Genomic DNA, 17,906 nt, shown 5'->3' on the forward strand with positions numbered 1-17,906 from the left:
CTGGTGGGTGCGTCCGGCTGTTAGACGAAAGTTCGGCAGGCGTTTGTGTCTCTGTGGCGCAATCGGTTAGCGCGTTCGGCTGTTAACCGAAAGGTTGGTGGTTCGAGTCCACCCAGGGACGTTGGTTCCTTTTGCTTGGGTAGCATGCTACAGTTGAAGACGTTTTCACATTGGTGCTCAGCATCTCCATAAAGTAAAAGCACTGTTGCTGCCTAAGTTTTGAATTCACAAGGCAAACTGGAGAAAAAACTTTCCGGTTGTGTTTCTGTCTACATGTCCAGAAAGAGCATAGCTGTCTGGTATTTGCCAGAAGGTTGAAAACATCTGATAGAATACACAAAACTTCCTTCGAGCCGGAATTGAACCAGCGACCTAAGGATTGCTAATTTAGATCTACAGTCCTCCGCTCTACCAGCTGAGCTATCGAAGGCTTGATTTAGCCATTGTTGAAAGTCTTCAAGGTTTGGACGTGTGTGCCACGAGCAGGTGGCATAAACAATTCACTCGGCCAACTGAAAAAGATTGTATTGGAGAATGCGGGCATCGATCCCGCTACCTCTCGCATGCTAAGCGAGCGCTCTACCACTTGAGCTAATCCCCCATGCCCGACGAACGCCATTATCAGTTTCACGCCACACCATGTCACAGTTTACTTATAGTCAAATGTGCCATTGAGTGCTTTTTTTTTTTTTTTTTTTTTTTTTTTTAAGTACAGATTCCTTTCTCCCATATTTGAAGAACATCTACGGAGTTCACAATGTGAATTATGGCCTACAAATAAAGTCGAGCAATTTTCTAGCAAACCATTTCTACGTATGTAGAGAACCAGACTGGGGGAGTAAAAAAAACTTACCTAGTTTGTAGAAAAAAGTTGTAATGCAGCACAATCCCAAGCAAAAAGATTGACCTTTTATGGTTTGGTTTGATTATAGAAAATGCTGAGAGGTCGCGAATCTCCTTCTGGTCCTTTGGCACGAGTTGTACTGGGATTTAGGATTTTGACTAGTGTTTTTGATCCGAGACACGTTTGCTGTTGACAGAAAAGTTCAGTTGATATGCAATGATGAAGTTTATAAATCACAACTATTTAGCAGAGGTTGGTTTCGATCCATCGACCGCTGGGTTTCACAATGTGAATTATGGCCTACAAATACAGTCGGGCAATTTTCTAGCAAACCATTTCTATGTATGTAGAGAACCAGACTGGGGGAGTAAAAAAAACTTACCTAGTTTGTAGAAAAAAGTTGTAATGCAGCACAATCCCAAGCAAAAAGATTGACCTTTTATGGTTTGGTTTGAATATAGAAAATGCTGAGAGGTCGCGAATCTCCTTCTGGTCCTTTGGCACGAGTTGTACTGGGATTTAGGATTTTGACTAGTGTTTTTGATCCGAGACACGTTTGCTGTTGACAGAAAAGTTCAGTTGATATGCAATGATGAAGTTTATAAAACACAACTATTTAGCAGAGGTTGGTTTCGATCCATCGACCGCTGGGTTTCACAATGTGAATTATGGCCTACAAATACAGTCGAGCAATTTTCTAGTAAACCATTTCTCTGTATATAGAGAACCAAACTGGGGGAATGAAAAAAAACTTACCTAGTTTGTAGAAAAAAGTTGTAATGCAGCACAATCCCAAGCGAAAAGATTGATCTTTTATGGTTTGGTTTGAATATAGAAAATGCTGAGAGGTCGCGAATCTCCTTCTGGTCCTTTGGCACGAGTTGTACTGGGATTTAGGATTTTGACTAGTGTTTTTGATCCGAGACACGTTTGCTGTTGACAGAAAAGTTCAGTTGATATGCAATGATGAAGTTTATAAAACACAACTATTTAGCAGAGGTTGGTTTCAATCCATTGACCGCTGGGTTTCACAATGTGAATTATGGTCTACAAATACAGTCGAGCAATTTTCTAGCAAACCATTTCTCTGTATATAGAGAACCAAAATGGGGAAGTGAAAAAAACTTAGCTAGTTTGTAGAAAAAGATGCAATGCAGCACAATTTAGCAGAGGATGGCTTCGATCCATCGACCTCTGGGTTATGGGCCCAGCACGCTTCCGCTGCGCCACTCTGCTTGTGTTAACAGATGTACAGAGTAAAATTCTAATGACTGTTTGTGTTCAGGTCGATGACATGTAAATTTTCAGCCATTACATATTTGTTGGCGACTAGAGTACTCCTGGGGTTCTGCAATTGTTTCTTTGTTTTTTTTTGCTTTCTTGTGTCATATTATTGTTGAAAATCATTAGAGGAAATGGTGTCTGACCATTGTTTAAGGTTCCGGTTAAAACTGGTGGGTGCGTCCGGCTGTTAGACGAAAGTTCGGCAGGCGTTTGTGTCTCTGTGGCGCAATCGGTTAGCGCGTTCGGCTGTTAACCGAAAGGTTGGTGGTTCGAGTCCACCCAGGGACGTTGGTTCCTTTTGCTTGGGTAGCATGCTACAGTTGAAGACGTTTTCACATTGGTGCTCAGCATCTCCATAAAGTAAAAGCACTGTTGCTGCCTAAGTTTTGAATTCACAAGGCAAACTGGAGAAAAAACTTTCCGGTTGTGTTTCTGTCTACATGTCCAGAAAGAGCATAGCTGTCTGGTATTTGCCAGAAGGTTGAAAACATCTGATAGAATACACAAAACTTCCTTCGAGCCGGAATTGAACCAGCGACCTAAGGATTGCTAATTTAGATCTACAGTCCTCCGCTCTACCAGCTGAGCTATCGAAGGCTTGATTTAGCCATTGTTGAAAGTCTTCAAGGTTTGGACGTGTGTGCCACGAGCAGGTGGCATAAACAATTCACTCGGCCAACTGAAAAAGGAATCCAAAGATTGTATTGGAGAATGCGGGCATCGATCCCGCTACCTCTCGCATGCTAAGCGAGCGCTCTACCACTTGAGCTAATCCCCCATGCCCGACGAACGCCATTATCAGTTTCACGCCACACCATGTCACAGTTTACTTATAGTCAAATGTGCCATTGAGTGCTTTTTTTTTTTTTTTTTTTTTTTTTTTTAAGTACAGATTCCTTTCTCCCATATTTGAAGAACATCTACGGAGTTCACAATGTGAATTATGGCCTACAAATAAAGTCGAGCAATTTTCTAGCAAACCATTTCTACGTATGTAGAGAACCAGACTGGGGGAGTAAAAAAAACTTACCTAGTTTGTAGAAAAAAGTTGTAATGCAGCACAATCCCAAGCAAAAAGATTGACCTTTTATGGTTTGGTTTGATTATAGAAAATGCTGAGAGGTCGCGAATCTCCTTCTGGTCCTTTGGCACGAGTTGTACTGGGATTTAGGATTTTGACTAGTGTTTTTGATCCGAGACACGTTTGCTGTTGACAGAAAAGTTCAGTTGATATGCAATGATGAAGTTTATAAATCACAACTATTTAGCAGAGGTTGGTTTCGATCCATCGACCGCTGGGTTTCACAATGTGAATTATGGCCTACAAATACAGTCGGGCAATTTTCTAGCAAACCATTTCTATGTATGTAGAGAACCAGACTGGGGGAGTAAAAAAAACTTACCTAGTTTGTAGAAAAAAGTTGTAATGCAGCACAATCCCAAGCAAAAAGATTGACCTTTTATGGTTTGGTTTGAATATAGAAAATGCTGAGAGGTCGCGAATCTCCTTCTGGTCCTTTGGCACGAGTTGTACTGGGATTTAGGATTTTGACTAGTGTTTTTGATCCGAGACACGTTTGCTGTTGACAGAAAAGTTCAGTTGATATGCAATGATGAAGTTTATAAAACACAACTATTTAGCAGAGGTTGGTTTCGATCCATCGACCGCTGGGTTTCACAATGTGAATTATGGCCTACAAATACAGTCGAGCAATTTTCTAGTAAACCATTTCTCTGTATATAGAGAACCAAACTGGGGGAATGAAAAAAAACTTACCTAGTTTGTAGAAAAAAGTTGTAATGCAGCACAATCCCAAGCGAAAAGATTGATCTTTTATGGTTTGGTTTGAATATAGAAAATGCTGAGAGGTCGCGAATCTCCTTCTGGTCCTTTGGCACGAGTTGTACTGGGATTTAGGATTTTGACTAGTGTTTTTGATCCGAGACACGTTTGCTGTTGACAGAAAAGTTCAGTTGATATGCAATGATGAAGTTTATAAAACACAACTATTTAGAAGAGGTTGGTTTCAATCCATTGACCGCTGGGTTTCACAATGTGAATTATGGCCTACAAATACAGTCGTGCAATTTTCTAGTAAACCATTTCTCTGTATATAGAGAACCAAACTGGGGGAATGAAAAAAAACTTACCTAGTTTGTAGAAAAAAGTTGTAATGCAGCACAATTTAGCAGAGGATGGTTTCGATCCATCGACCTCTGGGTTATGGGCCCAGCACGCTTCCGCTGCGCCACTCTGCTTGTGTTAACAGATGTACAGAGTAAAATTCTAATGACTGTTTGTGTTCAGGTCGATGACATGTAAATTTTCAGCCATTACATATTTGTTGGCGACTAGAGTACTCCTGGGGTTCTGCAATTGTTTCTTTGTTTTTTTTTGCTTTCTTGTGTCATATTATTGTTGAAAATCATTAGAGGAAATGGTGTCTGACCATTGTTTAAGGTTCCGGTTAAAACTGGTGGGTGCGTCCGGCTGTTAGACGAAAGTTCGGCAGGCGTTTGTGTCTCTGTGGCGCAATCGGTTAGCGCGTTCGGCTGTTAACCGAAAGGTTGGTGGTTCGAGTCCACCCAGGGACGTTGGTTCCTTTTGCTTGGGTAGCATGCTACAGTTGAAGACGTTTTCACATTGGTGCTCAGCATCTCCATAAAGTAAAAGCACTGTTGCTGCCTAAGTTTTGAATTCACAAGGCAAACTGGAGAAAAAACTTTCCGGTTGTGTTTCTGTCTACATGTCCAGAAAGAGCATAGCTGTCTGGTATTTGCCAGAAGGTTGAAAACATCTGATAGAATACACAAAACTTCCTTCGAGCCGGAATTGAACCAGCGACCTAAGGATTGCTAATTTAGATCTACAGTCCTCCACTCTACCAGCTGAGCTATCGAAGGCTTGATTTAGCCATTGTTGAAAGTCTTCAAGGTTTGGACGTGTGTGCCACGAGCAGGTGGCATAAACAATTCACTCGGCCAACTGAAAAAGGAATCCAAAGATTGTATTGGAGAATGCGGGCATCGATCCCGCTACCTCTCGCATGCTAAGCGAGCGCTCTACCACTTGAGCTAATCCCCCATGCCCGACGAACGCCATTATCAGTTTCACGCCACACCATGTCACAGTTTACTTATAGTCAAATGTGCCATTGAGTGCTTTTTTTTTTTTTTTTTTTTTTTTTTTTAAGTACAGATTCCTTTCTCCCATATTTGAAGAACATCTACGGAGTTCACAATGTGAATTATGGCCTACAAATAAAGTCGAGCAATTTTCTAGCAAACCATTTCTACGTATGTAGAGAACCAGACTGGGGGAGTAAAAAAAACTTACCTAGTTTGTAGAAAAAAGTTGTAATGCAGCACAATCCCAAGCAAAAAGATTGACCTTTTATGGTTTGGTTTGAATATAGAAAATGCTGAGAGGTCGCGAATCTCCTTCTGGTCCTTTGGCACGAGTTGTACTGGGATTTAGGATTTTGACTAGTGTTTTTGATCCGAGACACGTTTGCTGTTGACAGAAAAGTTCAGTTGATATGCAATGATGAAGTTTATAAAACACAACTATTTAGCAGAGGTTGGTTTCGATCCATCGACCGCTGGGTTTCACAATGTGAATTATGGCCTACAAATACAGTCGAGCAATTTTCTAGTAAACCATTTCTCTGTATATAGAGAACCAAACTGGGGGAATGAAAAAAAACTTACCTAGTTTGTAGAAAAAAGTTGTAATGCAGCACAATCCCAAGCGAAAAGATTGATCTTTTATGGTTTGGTTTGAATATAGAAAATGCTGAGAGGTCGCGAATCTCCTTCTGGTCCTTTGGCACGAGTTGTACTGGGATTTAGGATTTTGACTAGTGTTTTTGATCCGAGACACGTTTGCTGTTGACAGAAAAGTTCAGTTGATATGCAATGATGAAGTTTATAAAACACAACTATTTAGCAGAGGTTGGTTTCAATCCATTGACCGCTGGGTTTCACAATGTGAATTATGGTCTACAAATACAGTCGAGCAATTTTCTAGCAAACCATTTCTCTGTATATAGAGAACCAAAATGGGGAAGTGAAAAAAAACTTAGCTAGTTTGTAGAAAAAGATGCAATGCAGCACAATTTAGCAGAGGATGGTTTCGATCCATCGACCTCTGGGTTATGGGCCCAGCACGCTTCCGCTGCGCCACTCTGCTTGTGTTAACAGATGTACAGAGTAAAATTCTAATGACTGTTTGTGTTCAGGTCGATGACATGTAAATTTTCAGCCATTACATATTTGTTGGCGACTAGAGTACTCCTGGGGTTCTGCAATTGTTTCTTTGTTTTTTTTTGCTTTCTTGTGTCATATTATTGTTGAAAATCATTAGAGGAAATGGTGTCTGACCATTGTTTAAGGTTCCGGTTAAAACTGGTGGGTGCGTCCGGCTGTTAGACGAAAGTTCGGCAGGCGTTTGTGTCTCTGTGGCGCAATCGGTTAGCGCGTTCGGCTGTTAACCGAAAGGTTGGTGGTTCGAGTCCACCCAGGGACGTTGGTTCCTTTTGCTTGGGTAGCATGCTACAGTTGAAGACGTTTTCACATTGGTGCTCAGCATCTCCATAAAGTAAAAGCACTGTTGCTGCCTAAGTTTTGAATTCACAAGGCAAACTGGAGAAAAAACTTTCCGGTTGTGTTTCTGTCTACATGTCCAGAAAGAGCATAGCTGTCTGGTATTTGCCAGAAGGTTGAAAACATCTGATAGAATACACAAAACTTCCTTCGAGCCGGAATTGAACCAGCGACCTAAGGATTGCTAATTTAGATCTACAGTCCTCCGCTCTACCAGCTGAGCTATCGAAGGCTTGATTTAGCCATTGTTGAAAGTCTTCAAGGTTTGGACGTGTGTGCCACGAGCAGGTGGCATAAACAATTCACTCGGCCAACTGAAAAAGATTGTATTGGAGAATGCGGGCATCGATCCCGCTACCTCTCGCATGCTAAGCGAGCGCTCTACCACTTGAGCTAATCCCCCATGCCCGACGAACGCCATTATCAGTTTCACGCCACACCATGTCACAGTTTACTTATAGTCAAATGTGCCATTGAGTGCTTTTTTTTTTTTTTTTTTTTTTTTTTTTAAGTACAGATTCCTTTCTCCCATATTTGAAGAACATCTACGGAGTTCACAATGTGAATTATGGCCTACAAATAAAGTCGAGCAATTTTCTAGCAAACCATTTCTACGTATGTAGAGAACCAGACTGGGGGAGTAAAAAAAACTTACCTAGTTTGTAGAAAAAAGTTGTAATGCAGCACAATCCCAAGCAAAAAGATTGACCTTTTATGGTTTGGTTTGATTATAGAAAATGCTGAGAGGTCGCGAATCTCCTTCTGGTCCTTTGGCACGAGTTGTACTGGGATTTAGGATTTTGACTAGTGTTTTTGATCCGAGACACGTTTGCTGTTGACAGAAAAGTTCAGTTGATATGCAATGATGAAGTTTATAAATCACAACTATTTAGCAGAGGTTGGTTTCGATCCATCGACCGCTGGGTTTCACAATGTGAATTATGGCCTACAAATACAGTCGGGCAATTTTCTAGCAAACCATTTCTATGTATGTAGAGAACCAGACTGGGGGAGTAAAAAAAACTTACCTAGTTTGTAGAAAAAAGTTGTAATGCAGCACAATCCCAAGCAAAAAGATTGACCTTTTATGGTTTGGTTTGAATATAGAAAATGCTGAGAGGTCGCGAATCTCCTTCTGGTCCTTTGGCACGAGTTGTACTGGGATTTAGGATTTTGACTAGTGTTTTTGATCCGAGACACGTTTGCTGTTGACAGAAAAGTTCAGTTGATATGCAATGATGAAGTTTATAAAACACAACTATTTAGCAGAGGTTGGTTTCGATCCATCGACCGCTGGGTTTCACAATGTGAATTATGGCCTACAAATACAGTCGAGCAATTTTCTAGTAAACCATTTCTCTGTATATAGAGAACCAAACTGGGGGAATGAAAAAAAACTTACCTAGTTTGTAGAAAAAAGTTGTAATGCAGCACAATCCCAAGCGAAAAGATTGATCTTTTATGGTTTGGTTTGAATATAGAAAATGCTGAGAGGTCGCGAATCTCCTTCTGGTCCTTTGGCACGAGTTGTACTGGGATTTAGGATTTTGACTAGTGTTTTTGATCCGAGACACGTTTGCTGTTGACAGAAAAGTTCAGTTGATATGCAATGATGAAGTTTATAAAACACAACTATTTAGCAGAGGTTGGTTTCAATCCATTGACCGCTGGGTTTCACAATGTGAATTATGGTCTACAAATACAGTCGAGCAATTTTCTAGCAAACCATTTCTCTGTATATAGAGAACCAAAATGGGGAAGTGAAAAAAAACTTAGCTAGTTTGTAGAAAAAGATGCAATGCAGCACAATTTAGCAGAGGATGGTTTCGATCCATCGACCTCTGGGTTATGGGCCCAGCACGCTTCCGCTGCGCCACTCTGCTTGTGTTAACAGATGTACAGAGTAAAATTCTAATGACTGTTTGTGTTCAGGTCGATGACATGTAAATTTTCAGCCATTACATATTTGTTGGCGACTAGAGTACTCCTGGGGTTCTGCAATTGTTTCTTTGTTTTTTTTTGCTTTCTTGTGTCATATTATTGTTGAAAATCATTAGAGGAAATGGTGTCTGACCATTGTTTAAGGTTCCGGTTAAAACTGGTGGGTGCGTCCGGCTGTTAGACGAAAGTTCGGCAGGCGTTTGTGTCTCTGTGGCGCAATCGGTTAGCGCGTTCGGCTGTTAACCGAAAGGTTGGTGGTTCGAGTCCACCCAGGGACGTTGGTTCCTTTTGCTTGGGTAGCATGCTACAGTTGAAGACGTTTTCACATTGGTGCTCAGCATCTCCATAAAGTAAAAGCACTGTTGCTGCCTAAGTTTTGAATTCACAAGGCAAACTGGAGAAAAAACTTTCCGGTTGTGTTTCTGTCTACATGTCCAGAAAGAGCATAGCTGTCTGGTATTTGCCAGAAGGTTGAAAACATCTGATAGAATACACAAAACTTCCTTCGAGCCGGAATTGAACCAGCGACCTAAGGATTGCTAATTTAGATCTACAGTCCTCCGCTCTACCAGCTGAGCTATCGAAGGCTTGATTTAGCCATTGTTGAAAGTCTTCAAGGTTTGGACGTGTGTGCCACGAGCAGGTGGCATAAACAATTCACTCGGCCAACTGAAAAAGGAATCCAAAGATTGTATTGGAGAATGCGGGCATCGATCCCGCTACCTCTCGCATGCTAAGCGAGCGCTCTACCACTTGAGCTAATCCCCCATGCCCGACGAACGCCATTATCAGTTTCACGCCACACCATGTCACAGTTTACTTATAGTCAAATGTGCCATTGAGTGCTTTTTTTTTTTTTTTTTTTTTTTTTTTTAAGTACAGATTCCTTTCTCCCATATTTGAAGAACATCTACGGAGTTCACAATGTGAATTATGGCCTACAAATAAAGTCGAGCAATTTTCTAGCAAACCATTTCTACGTATGTAGAGAACCAGACTGGGGGAGTAAAAAAAACTTACCTAGTTTGTAGAAAAAAGTTGTAATGCAGCACAATCCCAAGCAAAAAGATTGACCTTTTATGGTTTGGTTTGATTATAGAAAATGCTGAGAGGTCGCGAATCTCCTTCTGGTCCTTTGGCACGAGTTGTACTGGGATTTAGGATTTTGACTAGTGTTTTTGATCCGAGACACGTTTGCTGTTGACAGAAAAGTTCAGTTGATATGCAATGATGAAGTTTATAAATCACAACTATTTAGCAGAGGTTGGTTTCGATCCATCGACCGCTGGGTTTCACAATGTGAATTATGGCCTACAAATACAGTCGGGCAATTTTCTAGCAAACCATTTCTATGTATGTAGAGAACCAGACTGGGGGAGTAAAAAAAACTTACCTAGTTTGTAGAAAAAAGTTGTAATGCAGCACAATCCCAAGCAAAAAGATTGACCTTTTATGGTTTGGTTTGAATATAGAAAATGCTGAGAGGTCGCGAATCTCCTTCTGGTCCTTTGGCACGAGTTGTACTGGGATTTAGGATTTTGACTAGTGTTTTTGATCCGAGACACGTTTGCTGTTGACAGAAAAGTTCAGTTGATATGCAATGATGAAGTTTATAAAACACAACTATTTAGCAGAGGTTGGTTTCGATCCATCGACCGCTGGGTTTCACAATGTGAATTATGGCCTACAAATACAGTCGAGCAATTTTCTAGTAAACCATTTCTCTGTATATAGAGAACCAAACTGGGGGAATGAAAAAAAACTTACCTAGTTTGTAGAAAAAAGTTGTAATGCAGCACAATCCCAAGCGAAAAGATTGATCTTTTATGGTTTGGTTTGAATATAGAAAATGCTGAGAGGTCGCGAATCTCCTTCTGGTCCTTTGGCACGAGTTGTACTGGGATTTAGGATTTTGACTAGTGTTTTTGATCCGAGACACGTTTGCTGTTGACAGAAAAGTTCAGTTGATATGCAATGATGAAGTTTATAAAACACAACTATTTAGCAGAGGTTGGTTTCAATCCATTGACCGCTGGGTTTCACAATGTGAATTATGGTCTACAAATACAGTCGAGCAATTTTCTAGCAAACCATTTCTCTGTATATAGAGAACCAAAATGGGGAAGTGAAAAAAACTTAGCTAGTTTGTAGAAAAAGATGCAATGCAGCACAATTTAGCAGAGGATGGCTTCGATCCATCGACCTCTGGGTTATGGGCCCAGCACGCTTCCGCTGCGCCACTCTGCTTGTGTTAACAGATGTACAGAGTAAAATTCTAATGACTGTTTGTGTTCAGGTCGATGACATGTAAATTTTCAGCCATTACATATTTGTTGGCGACTAGAGTACTCCTGGGGTTCTGCAATTGTTTCTTTGTTTTTTTTTGCTTTCTTGTGTCATATTATTGTTGAAAATCATTAGAGGAAATGGTGTCTGACCATTGTTTAAGGTTCCGGTTAAAACTGGTGGGTGCGTCCGGCTGTTAGACGAAAGTTCGGCAGGCGTTTGTGTCTCTGTGGCGCAATCGGTTAGCGCGTTCGGCTGTTAACCGAAAGGTTGGTGGTTCGAGTCCACCCAGGGACGTTGGTTCCTTTTGCTTGGGTAGCATGCTACAGTTGAAGACGTTTTCACATTGGTGCTCAGCATCTCCATAAAGTAAAAGCACTGTTGCTGCCTAAGTTTTGAATTCACAAGGCAAACTGGAGAAAAAACTTTCCGGTTGTGTTTCTGTCTACATGTCCAGAAAGAGCATAGCTGTCTGGTATTTGCCAGAAGGTTGAAAACATCTGATAGAATACACAAAACTTCCTTCGAGCCGGAATTGAACCAGCGACCTAAGGATTGCTAATTTAGATCTACAGTCCTCCGCTCTACCAGCTGAGCTATCGAAGGCTTGATTTAGCCATTGTTGAAAGTCTTCAAGGTTTGGACGTGTGTGCCACGAGCAGGTGGCATAAACAATTCACTCGGCCAACTGAAAAAGGAATCCAAAGATTGTATTGGAGAATGCGGGCATCGATCCCGCTACCTCTCGCATGCTAAGCGAGCGCTCTACCACTTGAGCTAATCCCCCATGCCCGACGAACGCCATTATCAGTTTCACGCCACACCATGTCACAGTTTACTTATAGTCAAATGTGCCATTGAGTGCTTTTTTTTTTTTTTTTTTTTTTTTTTTTAAGTACAGATTCCTTTCTCCCATATTTGAAGAACATCTACGGAGTTCACAATGTGAATTATGGCCTACAAATAAAGTCGAGCAATTTTCTAGCAAACCATTTCTACGTATGTAGAGAACCAGACTGGGGGAGTAAAAAAAACTTACCTAGTTTGTAGAAAAAAGTTGTAATGCAGCACAATCCCAAGCAAAAAGATTGACCTTTTATGGTTTGGTTTGATTATAGAAAATGCTGAGAGGTCGCGAATCTCCTTCTGGTCCTTTGGCACGAGTTGTACTGGGATTTAGGATTTTGACTAGTGTTTTTGATCCGAGACACGTTTGCTGTTGACAGAAAAGTTCAGTTGATATGCAATGATGAAGTTTATAAATCACAACTATTTAGCAGAGGTTGGTTTCGATCCATCGACCGCTGGGTTTCACAATGTGAATTATGGCCTACAAATACAGTCGGGCAATTTTCTAGCAAACCATTTCTATGTATGTAGAGAACCAGACTGGGGGAGTAAAAAAAACTTACCTAGTTTGTAGAAAAAAGTTGTAATGCAGCACAATCCCAAGCAAAAAGATTGACCTTTTATGGTTTGGTTTGAATATAGAAAATGCTGAGAGGTCGCGAATCTCCTTCTGGTCCTTTGGCACGAGTTGTACTGGGATTTAGGATTTTGACTAGTGTTTTTGATCCGAGACACGTTTGCTGTTGACAGAAAAGTTCAGTTGATATGCAATGATGAAGTTTATAAAACACAACTATTTAGCAGAGGTTGGTTTCGATCCATCGACCGCTGGGTTTCACAATGTGAATTATGGCCTACAAATACAGTCGAGCAATTTTCTAGTAAACCATTTCTCTGTATATAGAGAACCAAACTGGGGGAATGAAAAAAAACTTACCTAGTTTGTAGAAAAAAGTTGTAATGCAGCACAATCCCAAGCGAAAAGATTGATCTTTTATGGTTTGGTTTGAATATAGAAAATGCTGAGAGGTCGCGAATCTCCTTCTGGTCCTTTGGCACGAGTTGTACTGGGATTTAGGATTTTGACTAGTGTTTTTGATCCGAGACACGTTTGCTGTTGACAGAAAAGTTCAGTTGATATGCAATGATGAAGTTTATAAAACACAACTATTTAGCAGAGGTTGGTTTCAATCCATTGACCGCTGGGTTTCACAATGTGAATTATGGTCTACAAATACAGTCGAGCAATTTTCTAGCAAACCATTTCTCTGTATATAGAGAACCAAAATGGGGAAGTGAAAAAAAACTTAGCTAGTTTGTAGAAAAAGATGCAATGCAGCACAATTTAGCAGAGGATGGTTTCGATCCATCGACCTCTGGGTTATGGGCCCAGCACGCTTCCGCTGCGCCACTCTGCTTGTGTTAACAGATGTACAGAGTAAAATTCTAATGACTGTTTGTGTTCAGGTCGATGACATGTAAATTTTCAGCCATTACATATTTGTTGGCGACTAGAGTACTCCTGGGGTTCTGCAATTGTTTCTTTGTTTTTTTTTGCTTTCTTGTGTCATATTATTGTTGAAAATCATTAGAGGAAATGGTGTCTGACCATTGTTTAAGGTTCCGGTTAAAACTGGTGGGTGCGTCCGGCTGTTAGACGAAAGTTCGGCAGGCGTTTGTGTCTCTGTGGCGCAATCGGTTAGCGCGTTCGGCTGTTAACCGAAAGGTTGGTGGTTCGAGTCCACCCAGGGACGTTGGTTCCTTTTGCTTGGGTAGCATGCTACAGTTGAAGACGTTTTCACATTGGTGCTCAGCATCTCCATAAAGTAAAAGCACTGTTGCTGCCTAAGTTTTGAATTCACAAGGCAAACTGGAGAAAAAACTTTCCGGTTGTGTTTCTGTCTACATGTCCAGAAAGAGCATAGCTGTCTGGTATTTGCCAGAAGGTTGAAAACATCTGATAGAATACACAAAACTTCCTTCGAGCCGGAATTGAACCAGCGACCTAAGGATTGCTAATTTAGATCTACAGTCCTCCGCTCTACCAGCTGAGCTATCGAAGGCTTGATTTAGCCATTGTTGAAAGTCTTCAAGGTTTGGACGTGTGTGCCACGAGCAGGTGGCATAAACAATTCACTCGGCCAACTGAAAAAGATTGTATTGGAGAATGCGGGCATCGATCCCGCTACCTCTCGCATGCTAAGCGAGCGCTCTACCACTTGAGCTAATCCCCCATGCCCGACGAACGCCATTATCAGTTTCACGCCACACCATGTCACAGTTTACTTATAGTCAAATGTGCCATTGAGTGCTTTTTTTTTTTTTTTTTTTTTTTTTTTTTAAGTACAGATTCCTTTCTCCCATATTTGAAGAACATCTACGGAGTTCACAATGTGAATTATGGCCTACAAATAAAGTCGAGCAATTTTCTAGCAAACCATTTCTACGTATGTAGAGAACCAGACTGGGGGAGTAAAAAAAACTTACCTAGTTTGTAGAAAAAAGTTGTAATGCAGCACAATCCCAAGCAAAAAGATTGACCTTTTATGGTTTGGTTTGATTATAGAAAATGCTGAGAGGTCGCGAATCTCCTTCTGGTCCTTTGGCACGAGTTGTACTGGGATTTAGGATTTTGACTAGTGTTTTTGATCCGAGACACGTTTGCTGTTGACAGAAAAGTTCAGTTGATATGCAATGATGAAGTTTATAAATCACAACTATTTAGCAGAGGTTGGTTTCGATCCATCGACCGCTGGGTTTCACAATGTGAATTATGGCCTACAAATACAGTCGGGCAATTTTCTAGCAAACCATTTCTATGTATGTAGAGAACCAGACTGGGGGAGTAAAAAAAACTTACCTAGTTTGTAGAAAAAAGTTGTAATGCAGCACAATCCCAAGCAAAAAGATTGACCTTTTATGGTTTGGTTTGAATATAGAAAATGCTGAGAGGTCGCGAATCTCCTTCTGGTCCTTTGGCACGAGTTGTACTGGGATTTAGGATTTTGACTAGTGTTTTTGATCCGAGACACGTTTGCTGTTGACAGAAAAGTTCAGTTGATATGCAATGATGAAGTTTATAAAACACAACTATTTAGCAGAGGTTGGTTTCGATCCATCGACCGCTGGGTTTCACAATGTGAATTATGGCCTACAAATACAGTCGAGCAATTTTCTAGTAAACCATTTCTCTGTATATAGAGAACCAAACTGGGGGAATGAAAAAAAACTTACCTAGTTTGTAGAAAAAAGTTGTAATGCAGCACAATCCCAAGCGAAAAGATTGATCTTTTATGGTTTGGTTTGAATATAGAAAATGCTGAGAGGTCGCGAATCTCCTTCTGGTCCTTTGGCACGAGTTGTACTGGGATTTAGGATTTTGACTAGTGTTTTTGATCCGAGACACGTTTGCTGTTGACAGAAAAGTTCAGTTGATATGCAATGATGAAGTTTATAAAACACAACTATTTAGCAGAGGTTGGTTTCAATCCATTGACCGCTGGGTTTCACAATGTGAATTATGGTCTACAAATACAGTCGAGCAATTTTCTAGCAAACCATTTCTCTGTATATAGAGAACCAAAATGGGGAAGTGAAAAAAACTTAGCTAGTTTGTAGAAAAAGATGCAATGCAGCACAATTTAGCAGAGGATGGCTTCGATCCATCGACCTCTGGGTTATGGGCCCAGCACGCTTCCGCTGCGCCACTCTGCTTGTGTTAACAGATGTACAGAGTAAAATTCTAATGACTGTTTGTGTTCAGGTCGATGACATGTAAATTTTCAGCCATTACATATTTGTTGGCGACTAGAGTACTCCTGGGGTTCTGCAATTGTTTCTTTGTTTTTTTTTGCTTTCTTGTGTCATATTATTGTTGAAAATCATTAGAGGAAATGGTGTCTGACCATTGTTTAAGGTTCCGGTTAAAACTGGTGGGTGCGTCCGGCTGTTAGACGAAAGTTCGGCAGGCGTTTGTGTCTCTGTGGCGCAATCGGTTAGCGCGTTCGGCTGTTAACCGAAAGGTTGGTGGTTCGAGTCCACCCAGGGACGTTGGTTCCTTTTGCTTGGGTAGCATGCTACAGTTGAAGACGTTTTCACATTGGTGCTCAGCATCTCCATAAAGTAAAAGCACTGTTGCTGCCTAAGTTTTGAATTCACAAGGCAAACTGGAGAAAAAACTTTCCGGTTGTGTTTCTGTCTACATGTCCAGAAAGAGCATAGCTGTCTGGTATTTGCCAGAAGGTTGAAAACATCTGATAGAATACACAAAACTTCCTTCGAGCCGGAATTGAACCAGCGACCTAAGGATTGCTAATTTAGATCTACAGTCCTCCGCTCTACCAGCTGAGCTATCGAAGGCTTGATTTAGCCATTGTTGAAAGTCTTCAAGGTTTGGACGTGTGTGCCACGAGCAGGTGGCATAAACAATTCACTCGGCCAACTGAAAAAGGAATCCAAAGATTGTATTGGAGAATGCGGGCATCGATCCCGCTACCTCTCGCATGCTAAGCGAGCGCTCTACCACTTGAGCTAATCCCCCATGCCCGACGAACGCCATTATCAGTTTCACGCCACACCATGTCACAGTTTACTTATAGTCAAATGTGCCATTGAGTGCTTTTTTTTTTTTTTTTTTTTTTTTTTTTAAGTACAGATTCCTTTCTCCCATATTTGAAGAACATCTACGGAGTTCACAATGTGAATTATGGCCTACAAATAAAGTCGAGCAATTTTCTAGCAAACCATTTCTACGTATGTAGAGAACCAGACTGGGGGAGTAAAAAAAACTTACCTAGTTTGTAGAAAAAAGTTGTAATGCAGCACAATCCCAAGCAAAAAGATTGACCTTTTATGGTTTGGTTTGATTATAGAAAATGCTGAGAGGTCGCGAATCTCCTTCTGGTCCTTTGGCACGAGTTGTACTGGGATTTAGGATTTTGACTAGTGTTTTTGATCCGAGACACGTTTGCTGTTGACAGAAAAGTTCAGTTGATATGCAATGATGAAGTTTATAAATCACAACTATTTAGCAGAGGTTGGTTTCGATCCATCGACCGCTGGGTTTCACAATGTGAATTATGGCCTACAAATACAGTCGGGCAATTTTCTAGCAAACCATTTCTATGTATGTAGAGAACCAGACTGGGGGAGTAAAAAAAACTTACCTAGTTTGTAGAAAAAAGTTGTAATGCAGCACAATCCCAAGCAAAAAGATTGACCTTTTATGGTTTGGTTTGAATATAGAAAATGCTGAGAGGTCGCGAATCTCCTTCTGGTCCTTTGGCACGAGTTGTACTGGGATTTAGGATTTTGACTAGTGTTTTTGATCCGAGACACGTTTGCTGTTGACAGAAAAGTTCAGTTGATATGCAATGATGAAGTTTATAAAACACAACTATTTAGCAGAGGTTGGTTTCGATCCATCGACCGCTGGGTTTCACAATGTGAATTATGGCCTACAAATACAGTCGAGCAATTTTCTAGTAAACCATTTCTCTGTATATAGAGAACCAAACTGGGGGAATGAAAAAAAACTTACCTAGTTTGTAGAAAAAAGTTGTAATGCAGCACAATCCCAAGCGAAAAGATTGATCTTTTATGGTTTGGTTTGAATATAGAAAATGCTGAGAGGTCGCGAATCTCCTTCTGGTCCTTTGGCACGAGTTGTACTGGGATTTAGGATTTTGACTAGTGTTTTTGATCCGAGACACGTTTGCTGTTGACAGAAAAGTTCAGTTGATATGCAATGATGAAGTTTATAAAACACAACTATTTAGAAGAGGTTGGTTTCAATCCATTGACCGCTGGGTTTCACAATGTGAATTATGGCCTACAAATACAGTCGTGCAATTTTCTAGTAAACCATTTCTCTGTATATAGAGAACCAAACTGGGGGAATGAAAAAAAACTTACCTAGTTTGTAGAAAAAAGTTGTAATGCAGCACAATTTAGCAGAGGATGGTTTCGATCCATCGACCTCTGGGTTATGGGCCCAGCACGCTTCCGCTGCGCCACTCTGCTTGTGTTAACAGATGTACAGAGTAAAATTCTAATGACTGTTTGTGTTCAGGTCGATGACATGTAAATTTTCAGCCAT

General features: G+C 40.8%; 23 non-coding genes across 23 annotated transcripts; 8 read left to right on the forward strand and 15 right to left on the reverse strand.

Annotated features, from left to right (window-relative positions):
- Positions 1 to 47: 47 nt before the first annotated feature.
- TRNAN-GUU (transfer RNA asparagine (anticodon GUU)) lies at positions 48 to 121 on the forward strand. Its single transcript has one exon. It is a non-coding gene; the product is annotated as a tRNA-Asn (tRNA).
- A 223-nt stretch (positions 122 to 344) lies between these two features.
- TRNAY-GUA (transfer RNA tyrosine (anticodon GUA)) lies at positions 345 to 430 on the reverse strand. Its single transcript is given in 2 exon segments — positions 345 to 380; positions 394 to 430. It is a non-coding gene; the product is annotated as a tRNA-Tyr (tRNA).
- Positions 431 to 528: 98 nt separating this feature from the next.
- Positions 529 to 601, reverse strand: TRNAA-AGC (transfer RNA alanine (anticodon AGC)). The gene has a single exon. It is a non-coding gene; the product is annotated as a tRNA-Ala (tRNA).
- Positions 602 to 2,342: 1,741 nt separating this feature from the next.
- Positions 2,343 to 2,416, forward strand: TRNAN-GUU (transfer RNA asparagine (anticodon GUU)). The gene has a single exon. It is a non-coding gene; the product is annotated as a tRNA-Asn (tRNA).
- Positions 2,417 to 2,639: 223 nt separating this feature from the next.
- Positions 2,640 to 2,725, reverse strand: TRNAY-GUA (transfer RNA tyrosine (anticodon GUA)). The gene is given in 2 exon segments: positions 2,640 to 2,675; positions 2,689 to 2,725. It is a non-coding gene; the product is annotated as a tRNA-Tyr (tRNA).
- Positions 2,726 to 2,833: 108 nt separating this feature from the next.
- On the reverse strand, positions 2,834 to 2,906 carry TRNAA-AGC (transfer RNA alanine (anticodon AGC)). Its single transcript has one exon. It is a non-coding gene; the product is annotated as a tRNA-Ala (tRNA).
- A 1,743-nt stretch (positions 2,907 to 4,649) lies between these two features.
- Positions 4,650 to 4,723, forward strand: TRNAN-GUU (transfer RNA asparagine (anticodon GUU)). The gene has a single exon. It is a non-coding gene; the product is annotated as a tRNA-Asn (tRNA).
- A 417-nt stretch (positions 4,724 to 5,140) lies between these two features.
- TRNAA-AGC (transfer RNA alanine (anticodon AGC)) lies at positions 5,141 to 5,213 on the reverse strand. Its single transcript has one exon. It is a non-coding gene; the product is annotated as a tRNA-Ala (tRNA).
- A 1,369-nt stretch (positions 5,214 to 6,582) lies between these two features.
- On the forward strand, positions 6,583 to 6,656 carry TRNAN-GUU (transfer RNA asparagine (anticodon GUU)). The gene has a single exon. It is a non-coding gene; the product is annotated as a tRNA-Asn (tRNA).
- Positions 6,657 to 6,879: 223 nt separating this feature from the next.
- On the reverse strand, positions 6,880 to 6,965 carry TRNAY-GUA (transfer RNA tyrosine (anticodon GUA)). The gene is given in 2 exon segments: positions 6,880 to 6,915; positions 6,929 to 6,965. It is a non-coding gene; the product is annotated as a tRNA-Tyr (tRNA).
- Positions 6,966 to 7,063: 98 nt separating this feature from the next.
- TRNAA-AGC (transfer RNA alanine (anticodon AGC)) lies at positions 7,064 to 7,136 on the reverse strand. The gene has a single exon. It is a non-coding gene; the product is annotated as a tRNA-Ala (tRNA).
- Positions 7,137 to 8,878: 1,742 nt separating this feature from the next.
- TRNAN-GUU (transfer RNA asparagine (anticodon GUU)) lies at positions 8,879 to 8,952 on the forward strand. The gene has a single exon. It is a non-coding gene; the product is annotated as a tRNA-Asn (tRNA).
- Positions 8,953 to 9,175: 223 nt separating this feature from the next.
- Positions 9,176 to 9,261, reverse strand: TRNAY-GUA (transfer RNA tyrosine (anticodon GUA)). Its single transcript is given in 2 exon segments — positions 9,176 to 9,211; positions 9,225 to 9,261. It is a non-coding gene; the product is annotated as a tRNA-Tyr (tRNA).
- Positions 9,262 to 9,369: 108 nt separating this feature from the next.
- On the reverse strand, positions 9,370 to 9,442 carry TRNAA-AGC (transfer RNA alanine (anticodon AGC)). The gene has a single exon. It is a non-coding gene; the product is annotated as a tRNA-Ala (tRNA).
- A 1,741-nt stretch (positions 9,443 to 11,183) lies between these two features.
- Positions 11,184 to 11,257, forward strand: TRNAN-GUU (transfer RNA asparagine (anticodon GUU)). Its single transcript has one exon. It is a non-coding gene; the product is annotated as a tRNA-Asn (tRNA).
- Positions 11,258 to 11,480: 223 nt separating this feature from the next.
- TRNAY-GUA (transfer RNA tyrosine (anticodon GUA)) lies at positions 11,481 to 11,566 on the reverse strand. The gene is given in 2 exon segments: positions 11,481 to 11,516; positions 11,530 to 11,566. It is a non-coding gene; the product is annotated as a tRNA-Tyr (tRNA).
- A 108-nt stretch (positions 11,567 to 11,674) lies between these two features.
- TRNAA-AGC (transfer RNA alanine (anticodon AGC)) lies at positions 11,675 to 11,747 on the reverse strand. The gene has a single exon. It is a non-coding gene; the product is annotated as a tRNA-Ala (tRNA).
- A 1,742-nt stretch (positions 11,748 to 13,489) lies between these two features.
- Positions 13,490 to 13,563, forward strand: TRNAN-GUU (transfer RNA asparagine (anticodon GUU)). The gene has a single exon. It is a non-coding gene; the product is annotated as a tRNA-Asn (tRNA).
- Positions 13,564 to 13,786: 223 nt separating this feature from the next.
- TRNAY-GUA (transfer RNA tyrosine (anticodon GUA)) lies at positions 13,787 to 13,872 on the reverse strand. Its single transcript is given in 2 exon segments — positions 13,787 to 13,822; positions 13,836 to 13,872. It is a non-coding gene; the product is annotated as a tRNA-Tyr (tRNA).
- Positions 13,873 to 13,970: 98 nt separating this feature from the next.
- On the reverse strand, positions 13,971 to 14,043 carry TRNAA-AGC (transfer RNA alanine (anticodon AGC)). The gene has a single exon. It is a non-coding gene; the product is annotated as a tRNA-Ala (tRNA).
- Positions 14,044 to 15,785: 1,742 nt separating this feature from the next.
- Positions 15,786 to 15,859, forward strand: TRNAN-GUU (transfer RNA asparagine (anticodon GUU)). The gene has a single exon. It is a non-coding gene; the product is annotated as a tRNA-Asn (tRNA).
- Positions 15,860 to 16,082: 223 nt separating this feature from the next.
- TRNAY-GUA (transfer RNA tyrosine (anticodon GUA)) lies at positions 16,083 to 16,168 on the reverse strand. Its single transcript is given in 2 exon segments — positions 16,083 to 16,118; positions 16,132 to 16,168. It is a non-coding gene; the product is annotated as a tRNA-Tyr (tRNA).
- Positions 16,169 to 16,276: 108 nt separating this feature from the next.
- Positions 16,277 to 16,349, reverse strand: TRNAA-AGC (transfer RNA alanine (anticodon AGC)). The gene has a single exon. It is a non-coding gene; the product is annotated as a tRNA-Ala (tRNA).
- Between the last annotated feature and the right edge of the window lie 1,557 nt (positions 16,350 to 17,906).

Source organism: Dendrobates tinctorius, unplaced genomic scaffold, assembly GCF_039654945.1.
Source record: "Dendrobates tinctorius isolate UK_male_01 unplaced genomic scaffold, ASM3965494v1 ptg000251l, whole genome shotgun sequence".
NCBI classification, from domain to species: domain Eukaryota; kingdom Metazoa; phylum Chordata; class Amphibia; order Anura; family Dendrobatidae; genus Dendrobates; species Dendrobates tinctorius.